A 10,902-nucleotide genomic window follows, 5' to 3' on the forward strand; every position below is an offset into this window, starting at 1 on the left:
AAGGAATAGGCAGCCCCCCACAATACAATGACTGTTAGCAAGATGAAAAGACAAAACGTAGGAATGAAATAGATTCAGCAAAGTGAGGCCCGATATTCTAGACAGAGCGAGGATAGCAAAGAGAACCATGCAGTCTACAAAAAACCCTAAAGCAGAACCACGCAAAGGGGGGCAAAAAGACCCACCGTGCCGAACTAACGGCACGGCGGTGCACCCTTTGCGTCTCAGAGCTTCCAGCAAAAGAGAATAGCACAGCTGGACAGAAAAAACGGAAACAAAAACAAAGTAACAATTATCTAGCAGAGCAGCAGGCCACAGGAAAGATGCAGTAGCTCAGATCCAACACTGGAACATTGACAAGGAGCAAGGAAGACAGACTCAGGTGGAGTTAAATAGCAAGGCAGCCAACGAGCTCACCAAAACACCTGAGGGAGGAAGCCCAGAGGCTGCAATACCACTTGTGACCACAGGAGTAAATTCAGCCACAGAATTCACAACAGTTAACCCCTTCAGTAAACACCGTAAGAAAAAAAAAAAAAAAAACGAGGCAAAAAACAACGCTTTATTATCATACCGCCGAACAAAAAGTGGAATAACACGCTGTTAGGACTGGCGGAACACACCAAGAGAGATGTAATGGATGCGTTCGCAGTCCGGGGTCCACCGTGCAGGTGAAACCTGCTGCTAGGACATGACAGACGATATGGCGGTACTCATAAGTATACACGCGTGGGTCAAACCTCACCCAGCGTGAAGAAAGCGATCCTGCTGCGTCACAGGATCGCGGTACCGCACATAGAGCGCGAGCAAGTGGTCAGCGAACTAGACCCCAACAGGGATAGTAGTCCGATTAGACCCTTGCTGGCACTACACCACAACTGGGTGTGAAAAGTATATACAATAGAGGCACCGAAGTGCAAACTGTGCCGTGCTGGCAGGCACCACTAAGTACCCAGACATGGGTCAGGAAGCGCACACAGGCGCGTGGCGCCGCACTGGCGGTCACAGCAGAGGACGCTGACACGTGTGTGACACGTTGAGTGTTAAGTCGGGCGCTAGATAGCAGCCATACACCATACGCGAACAATCATACAGTAGGGTAGGGGTATTTAAAGGACGACTTGCACTCACAACAAACACACGTATAAAGTTGTACACTAGCGCATGGCCGTGCGGTCATGCGCAGTTTATATAGCTGCAGGACAGGAAGCGGCCACAGAAACTTTGCCCTTCCAAGACCTGCCAAGAGGACCAATAGAATGCGCTGCAGAGTCTGAGCACATGACCCTCGATCCCCAACGGGAGATCTTGCCCTGGGCATGCTCAGTGTGCGCAGACAAGGACTTAGTCCCAGAGAAGTCCACTCGCTGCTGACCAGTATTGGCTTTAAAGGCAGAAGCTGGAGAAGCAGCAGTAACTCTTCTCACAGAGTCAGACTGAGCGAGACGCTGGGATCGCCGTCCCTGCTGAGCAGGCTCCACTGCGGCTGGAGGAGAATGGGAGACCGCAGAGGAGACGGATCGAGATTCCCCCTGTGCAGCAGAGGAAACTCGACTCCTAACACACGCGATCAAAAAGACAGATATAAGTAACCATGGTACCGCTGAAAACGTCATCTTGTCCCGCAAAAAACGAGCCGCCATACAGCATCATCAGCAAAAAAATAAAAAAGTTATAGTCCTGAGAATAAAGCGATGCAAAAATAATTATTTTTTCTATAAAATAGTTTTTATCGTATAAATGCGCCAAAACATAAAAAAATGATATAAATGAGGTGTCGCTGTAATCGTACTGACCCGAAGAATAAAACTGCTTCATCAATTTTACCAAACGCGGAACGGTATAAACGCCTCCCCCAAAAGAAATTCATGAATAGCTGGTTTTTGGTCATTCTGCCTCACAAAAATCGGAATAAAAAGCGATCAAAAAATGTCACGTGCCCGAAAATGTTAACAATAAAAACATCAACTCGTCCCGCAAAAAACAAGACCTCACATGACTCTGTGGACCAAAATATAGAAAAATTATAGCTCTCAAAATGTGGTAACGCAAAAAATATTTTTTGCAATAAAAAGCGTCTTTCAGTGTGTGACGGCTGCCAATCATAAAAATCCGCTAAAAAACCCGCTATAAAAGTAAATCAAACCCCCCTTCATCACCCCCTTAGTTAGGGAAAAATTAAAAAAATGTATTTATTTCCATTTTCCCATTAGGGCTAGGGTTAGAGTTAGGGCTAGGGTTAGGGCTAGGGTTAGGGTTAGGGTTAGGGTTAGGGCTAGGGTTAGGGCTAGGGTTAGGGCTAGGGTTAGGGTTAGGGTTAGGGCTAGGGTTAGGTTTAGGGTTAGGGCTAGGGTTAGGGCTAGGGTTAGGGTTAGGGCTAGGGTTAGGGCTAGGGTTAGGGCTAGGGCTAGGGCTAGGGTTAGGGTTAGGGCTAGGGTTAGGGCTAGGGTTAGGGCTAGGGTTAGGGCTAGGGTTAGGATTAGGGTTAGGGCTAGGGTTAGGGCTAGGGCTACAGTTTGGGTTGGGGCTAAAGTTACAGTTAGGGTTTAGATTACATTTACGGTTGGGAATAGGGTTGGGATTAGGGTTAGGGGTGTGTCAAGGTTAGAGGTGTGGTTAGGGTTACTGTTGGGATTAGGGTTAGGGATGTGTTTGGATTAGGGTTTCAGTTATAATTGGGGGGTTTCCACTGTTTAGGCACATCAGGGGCTCTCCAAACGCGACATGGCGTCCGATCTCAATTCCAGCCAATTCTGCGTTGAAAAAGTAAAACAGTGCTTCTTCCCTTCCGAGCTCTCCCGTGTGCCTAAACAGGGGTTTACACCAACATATGGGGTATCAGCGTACTCAGGACAAATAGGACAACAACTTTTGGGGTCAAATTTCTCCTGCTACCCTTGGGAAAATACAAAACTCGGGGCTAAAACATATTTTTTGTGGGAAAAAAAAGGATTTTTTATTTTCACGGCTCTGCGTTATAAACTGTAGTGAAACACTTGGGGGTTCAAAGTTCTCACAACACATCTAGATTAGTTCCCTGGGGGGTCTAGTTTCCAATATGGGGTCACTTGTGGGGGGTTTCTACTGTTTAGGTACATTAGGGGTTCTGCAAACGCAATGTGACGTCTGCAGACCATTCCATCTAAGTCTGCATTCCAAATGGCGCTCCTTCCCTTCCGAGCTCTGCCATGCGCTCAAACGTTGGTTTCCCCCAACATACGGGGTATCAGCGTACTCAGGACAAATTGGACAACAACTTTTGGGGTCGAATTTCTCCTCTTACCCTCGGGAAAATACAAAACTGGGGGCTAAAAAATAATTTTGGGGGGAAAGATTTTTTTTTTTAATTTTCACGGCTCTGCGTTACAAACTGTAGTGAAACACTTGGGGGTTCAAAGCTATCACAACACATCTAGATGAGTTCCTTAGGGGGTCTAGTTTCCAAAATGGTGTCACTTGTGGGAGGTTTCTACTGTTTAGGTACATTAGGGGCTCTGCAAATGCAATGTGACACCTGCAGACCATTCCATCTAAGTCCTCATTCCAAATGGAGCTCCTTCCCTTCCGAGCCCTCCCATGCGCCCAAACAGTGGTTCCCCCCCACATATGGGGTATCAGCGCACTCAGGACAAATTGGACAACAAATTGTGGGGTCGAATTTCTCCTGTTACCCTCGGGAAAATACAAAACTGGGGGCTAAAAAATAATTTTTGTGGGAAAAAATTTTTGTTTTATTTTTACGGCTCTCCATTATAAACTTCTGTGAAGCCCTTGGTGGGTCAAAGCGCTCAGCACACATCTAGATAAGTTCCTAAGGGGGTCTACTTTCCAAAATGGTGTCACTTGTGGGGGATTTCTACTGTTTAGGTACATTAGGGGCTCTGCAAACGCAATGTGACACCTGCAGACCATTCCATCTAAGTCTGCATTCAAATGGCACTCCTTCCCTTCTGAGCCCTCCCATGTGCCCAAACAGTGGTTCCCCCCACATATGGTGTATCATGGCACTCAGGACAAATTGGGCAACAAATTTTGGGGTCCAATTTCTCCTGTTACCCTCAGGAAAATACAAAACTGGGGGCTAAAAAATTTTTGTGGGAAAAAAATTTTGTTTTATTTTTACGGCTCTGCATTATAAACTTCTGTGAAGCACTTGGTGGGTCAAAGTGCTCACCACACCTCTAGATAAGTTCCTTAGGGGGTCTACTTTCCAAAATGGTGTCACTTGTGGGGGGTTTCAATGTTTAGCCACATCAGGGGCTCTCCAAACGAAACATGGCGTCCCATCTCAATTCCAGTCAATTTTGCATTGAAAAGTCAAATGGCACTCCTTCGCTTCCGAGCTCTGCCATGCGCCCAAACAGTGGTTTACCCCCACATGTGGGGTATTGGCATACTCAGGACAAATTGTACAACAATGTTTGGCGTCCATTTTCTCCTGTTACCCTTGGTAAAATAAAACAAATTGGAGCTGAATTAAATTTTTTGTGAAAAAAAGTTAAATGTTCATTTTTATTTAAACATTCAAAAAATTCCTGTGAAGCACCAGAAGGGTTAATAAACTTCTTGAATATGGTTTTGAGCACCTTGAGGGGTGTAGTTTTTAGAATGGTGTCACACTTGGGTATTTTCTATCATATAGACCCCTCAAAATGACTTCAAATGAGATGTGGTCCCTAAAATAAAATGGTGTTGTAGAAATGAGAAATTGCTGGTCAACTTTTAACCCTTATAACTCCCTAACAAAAAAAAATTTTGGTTCCAAAATTGTGCTGATGTAAAGTAGACATGTGGGAAATGTTACTTATTAAGTATTTTGTGTGACATATCTCTGTGATTTAATTGCATAAAAATTCAAAGTTGGAAAATTGCGAAATTTTCATAATTTTCGCCAAATTTCCGTTTTTTTCACAAATAAACGCAGGTACTATCAAATAATTTTTACTATTGTCATGAAGTACAATATGTCACGAGAAAACAATGTCAGAATCACCAGGATCCATTGAAGCGTTCCAGAGTTATAACCTCATAAAGGGACAGTGGTCAGAATTGTAAAAATTGGCCCGGTCATTAACGTGCAAACCACCCTTGGGGGTAAAGGGGTTAAACACTTTTTTTGGCATGCTTCAATAGCCTCCATAGAAGTCTAGAAGCATGCACTACATGATCGCCTCTGCTACATAGAGGTGAAGCATAGATCACCTCTATGTAGCAGAAATGCAGCATTTCTTTGAGCGCCGACCACAGGGTGGTGCTCACAGCAATCTGCCATCAACAACCATAGAGGTCTCAAGGAGACCACAGGTTTTTATGGCAATGCACCGCTGACCCTCGATAATGTGACGGCTGTCAGGTGTGAGCGCATCAGGCCACGCGGCCTGCGGCGCATGTTAAATGCCGCTGTCAGAGTTGACAGCGGAATTTAACTAGCTAATTGGCTATTTAATGGGCTGTTTATAACAGCTGACATGTTGCGGCTTTGAAGTGGGCTCACCGCTGGAGCCCACCTCAAAGCGGGGGAGTCTGCCAGCTGACGTACTATCCCATCAGCTGGCAGAAAGGGGTTAAATCACAGAGATACAGTACAGGCCAAAAGTTTGGACACACCTTTTCATTTAAAGATTTTCCTGTATTTTCATGGCTATGAAAATTGTACATTCACACTGAAGGCATCAAAACTATGATTTAACACATGTGGAATTATATACTTAACAAAAAAGTGTGAAACAACTGAAATTATGTCTTATATTCTAGGTTCTTCAAAGTAGCCAACTTTTGCTTTGATAACTGCGTTGCACACACTTAGCATTCTCTTGATGAGCTTCAAGAGGTAGTCACCGGCAAGAAAAAAGCATCTAAAGAAAAACGAATGGCCATCATTACTTTAAGAAATGAAGGTCAGTCAGTCCAAAAAATTGGGCAAACTTTGAAAGTGTCCCCAAGTGCAGTTGCAAAAACCATTAAAGCTCTACAAAGAAACTGGCTCACATGAGCAATGTAAGTGGCAGAACGTGGCTGGAAGATGTACGACAAACTAACACAACTGTGATGTAGATCCACTTAGTGCCAATTCAAATCTTCCTTTTTTGGGGGGGGAGACTGCAACAAAACTCAGGCCCAGTGTATTACACTACACAATGTAAGTGGCAAAACGTGGCTGGAAGATTTACGACAAACTAAAAGAACTGTGATGTAGATCCACTTAGTGCCAATTTAAATCTCCCTTTTTAGGGGGGAGACTGCAACAAAACTCAGGCCCAGTGTATTACGCTACACAATGTAAGTGCAGAACGTGGCTGGAAGATGTACGACAAACTAACAGAACTGTGACGTAGATCCACTTAGTGCCAATTTAAACTTTGTGAACTAGCATGTAAAGTTATAGACTGTTATTTGAAGCCTTTGGTACACACTCTTCCTACTTTTATTCAGGACACCACGGCGGCTTTGCATAGTTTTGATGGGCTTGTCATGCACGACAATATGGTTCTCGTAACAGCTGATATTGAGAGCCTTTACACATCCATTAAGCATTAGGATGGACTTAGGGCGGTCTCTTGGTTCGTTGAGGATGGGGGATTTGATAGAGGTTTGGCTGACTTTATATTGCAGCTGTTAGACTATATTCTGACCCATAATTGTTTTATATTCTCTGATCAGATTTACCTCCAGCTTCGGTGGACCGCTATGGGGGCCGCCTGTGCTCCGTCCTATGCTAATTTATTTTTGGGGGCCTGGGAGAGGGGTATCTTTCTTAGCGATCCAGTGGTGCACATTGACAAGGTGCACCACTGGATTCACTATATTGACAATGTATTCTTTGTTTGGGAGGGAACAACAGAACAACTCAATGAATTTATGTCTAGGCTTAACGTCAATGATCTCAATATCAAGCTTACCTTCTCCCATGGCCGCCAAGTTAATTTTTTGGATTTGGATGTTTGTATTTCCTCTCAAGGAGTGATTGAGACCAATGTATATCGGAAGCCCACGGCAACCAACACGCTATTACATGCGAGCTCATCTCATAGCCAATCAACTATTAACGGTATCCCTATTGGGCAACATCTGCGGATCAAGCGGATTTGCTCCAGTCAAGAAAATTTTCATAATCAGGCCCAAGATTTGTACCAGCGTTTCAGGGAATGTGGATGCAGCCACAGGCAGATCCGTAGAGGGTATAAAAGAGCCTGTTCAACACCTCGCAATGAGCTTCTTTACCAAACTACAGCAAAGAAAAAGGATGATGCCCAGGTGAGATTAATCACTCCATTTAATAGCCAATGGAATGAATTCACTCAAATAATTAATAAACATTGGGCTACACTGCAGTCCGATCCCATTTTGAAAAGGTTCTCTCAGCTAAACCGTTGATTACTGCGAAAAGGTCTGATAATCTTCGCGATCTACTTGCTCGTAGTCACTACTCTCCAAATGACAAAAAGACGGGTATGAACGGTCCCATACACGGTTTCTTCCCATGTACTTTTTGCAAGGGTTGACAGAACCATATCAAAAGTAAGGATTTCTCTAATCCCCAGGATGGCCGTGTTTTTAAAATTCGTCACCAACTTACCTGTGCCTCCAAGGGGGTGATCTACCACGCGCAATGTCCTTGCAACAAGGTGTACATTGGAATGACTACACGTGAACTCAAGTTGAGAACAAGAGAACATGTTCGCGATATTGAAAGGACAAAAACCCCCAAGGATGTTGAATCACTTAAAACCCTTGCTCGACATTTCTATTTACATCACGAATGCAATACAGGCAAGCTCAAAATTAAAGCTATCGATCAGGTCTCCCTGGGTCCACGGGGTGGGAATTTATTCAAAGCTCTTGCTAAGGTAGAAAGCCAGTGGATATATCGACTTAATACAATTACCCCGGTAGGCCTTAATGAGAACTTTGGTTTTGGGTCCTTTTTATAATTGACATCATTCACGTTTTTTAGGGGGGTGGGTTTTGGTTTTATCGTGTCTGTATATTATGTTTTTAATTTTCTTTTTTTAAATATTTCCAGCTCTGGCCTTTTGTGAAATTTGTTTGACTGAAGTATATCCCACTCTACGTTCAGGCATATTCATAATCTATTGAGATGGAGGTCCTCCGCAGTGACTCTAAAGAATTCCTTTTCATGAATTGTTTTGAGGTGGACAAATATATCCATTGGTTTTTGTGTGTCATTGTATTTATGTACTAGTGTCACAGTTTATGTTCTTTATTTATAGTTATCTGTGTATGATATTTCATCTATGTATCAGCGTCACGCTCTATGTTATATACTTTTCTGTGTACCAGTACCACAGTTTATGCTATACCCTATGGGACTAGTGTATGTTATTAAAATTGCACATTTTTTCTTTTTTTGTATTTCTAAATATTGCACATTTTTTGCATTTTTCTGTCATTTTTATTTATTTGATTGTATTTATGCTGTCAGCATTATTAATTTATATATGCATTCTTTATATGTATATTTACATTATGCTTAAATCATAATACATATTGTGATATCGGCATCCTTATCACTGTCACTTATTATTACCTTCACATTATGTGATATCCGTTTCCAAGTATATTTATGTCCTTTTATGGCTATTTGTCCTCAGGGATAGCTATTATGTGTGCTGAACAGTGTCGCTTTGCACTCTTTCTGTGTCCTGGCTCTCAGTGCGCATGCGTGGGCTTCCTTGACTCCAGACTTTCTTGGGGGCGGCACCCAGAGCGCGGCATGTGACCGCCGTCAATATGACAGCTGCGCTCGCTTGTCTGTGCTCAACGGCTGCTTCTGTGAAGGTCTCTATGGTGTCCGGGAGGCGACACATGCACCGTATATGTAGAGACTGGATGTGGGGCGGCTTAGGACATGCGATATCCCTCTTGTACGTCGGCTGATGGGGGGGTGTCCGGCGCTTGATCGTCACATCAGCGCTTTACAGCTGATGATTATTTGTTACTGGCAGTCACTCCTCATTATTGGTCAGAATTGGTTTAAATAGCCGGAACCCCCTCCCTAACGCACGCCTCCTGAAGAAGTTTTTACAAAACGTGCGTTGGGGTGGAGGGGATCACCTGTCACCAGCATCATGCCTGTCTAAACTACTTGTAAGTATAGCTCACTCCTCGTTATTACTATGCTTATGCATTTCTAAAAATAGTCCACTTTGGACTTGATGCACTTTGCACTTTCTAATATATTTGCTGCTATGTTTACCTTAGCTATTTGCACAGACTTGTATGTCTATCTGCACATTAATTAGGCCTGAGGTATGGAGCATTAGTATTCATCTGGGCATTTGGTATGCTGGTCTCAGAGGTCCCTGTTTATTGTGGTGTCCAGTAGTGTCTTTTTTATTCATTGTTATTGATTTGTTTGATGTGTTTGCCATTTATGCTACTTTAATAAAACATTGATTTAAGGATTATACTCTTTTTGTGGTCATTGTACCGCTTGTCGTTATATATGGGCCTGAGTTTTGTTGCAGTCTCCCCCCCAAAAAAGGAAGATTTAAATTGACACTAAGTGGATCTACGTCACAGTTGTGTTAGTTTGTCGTACATTTTCCAGCCACGTTCTGCCACTTACATTGTGTAGTGTAATACACTGGGCCTGAGTTTTGGTGCAGTCTCCCCCCCAAAAAAGGAGATTTAAATTGGCACTAAGTGGATCTACGTCACAGTTCTGTTAGTTTGTCATACATCTTCCAGCCACATTCTGCCACTTAGATTGTATACTTTAATACACTACGCCTGAGTTTTGTTGAGGTCTCCCCCCCAAAAAAAAGGGAGATTTAAATTCTCCACAAGTTTATATACAACTTCTACCTTGTTTCACAGTGCCATATAACGGTTGTTATTTTGGTTAGATTTTTCCAAAAATGAGGAAGTCTGGTGGAAGAGGCCGTGGGCGGTCGTTGCAAGCTGGTACTGATGGTGGTGGTGGTGGAGCATCTGGTGGTAGTGGGAAAAGCAAAATAGCACCAAAGGCTCGAGGTATTGAGCCAGCGTCATAGTCTGGCTACACAAGGCCTCGAAGGCTCCCTTATCTGGGAGTAGGAAAACAGGTTTTAAAGCCGGAGCAGCAAGAAAAAGTTTTGGTTTTCCTTGCTGACTCAACCTCTAGCTCTTTCGCCTCCTCTCCAGAAGGTTTTAAATCTAAAAGCAGCGAGTCGTCAGTGGATGCTCCCGGTCAGGAACAAGTCGCTTCCTTGTGTCCTTCACCCAAACCAAAAGTGAAGGATGAGGCAGGCGAAACTACAGTTTACTCCATAGAGCTCTTTACACATACCGTGCCTGGGTTAGAGAGGGAAATTGTTAAAAGCCCATTACAAGATGAATCGGACATGGAGTGCACAGATGCACAGCCACAGCTAGATTATTATGCTGTTTCATTGACTCAGATCACTACATTACCCTCACAGTGTACAGAGCCAGAATCTGACCTTGATGAGACTATGGTGCCCCATTCCGAACGCTATAGCACCTTACACGGTGACACAGAGGAAGGTGCACATGACATTGAAGAGGTGGTGATAGATGACCCAGTTGTTGACCCAGATTGGCAGCCATTGGGGGAAGAGGGTGCCACTGCCAGTAGCTCAGAAGCGGAGGAGGGTGATCCGCAGAAGCCATCTACATCGCAACAGCTTTCATCTGGCAGGCCCGTATATGGCCAAAAATGTTTGTCAAAACCAAAACAGTTTTAGGACAGCGTGACCATCCGGTGAAAGTAGCACAGCGTGCAATGCCTGAAAAGGTAATACATAGTAGGAAGAGTGCAGTATGGGAATTTTTTAACCAAGATCCGAATGATCAGTGCAAAGTTATCTGTAAGAAGTGCTCAAAGACCTTTAGCAGAGGGAAGAATCTCCTAAATTTAAATACAACGTGGATGCGTAG

Source organism: Ranitomeya imitator, chromosome 6, assembly GCF_032444005.1.
Source record: "Ranitomeya imitator isolate aRanImi1 chromosome 6, aRanImi1.pri, whole genome shotgun sequence".
Lineage (NCBI taxonomy): Eukaryota > Metazoa > Chordata > Amphibia > Anura > Dendrobatidae > Ranitomeya > Ranitomeya imitator.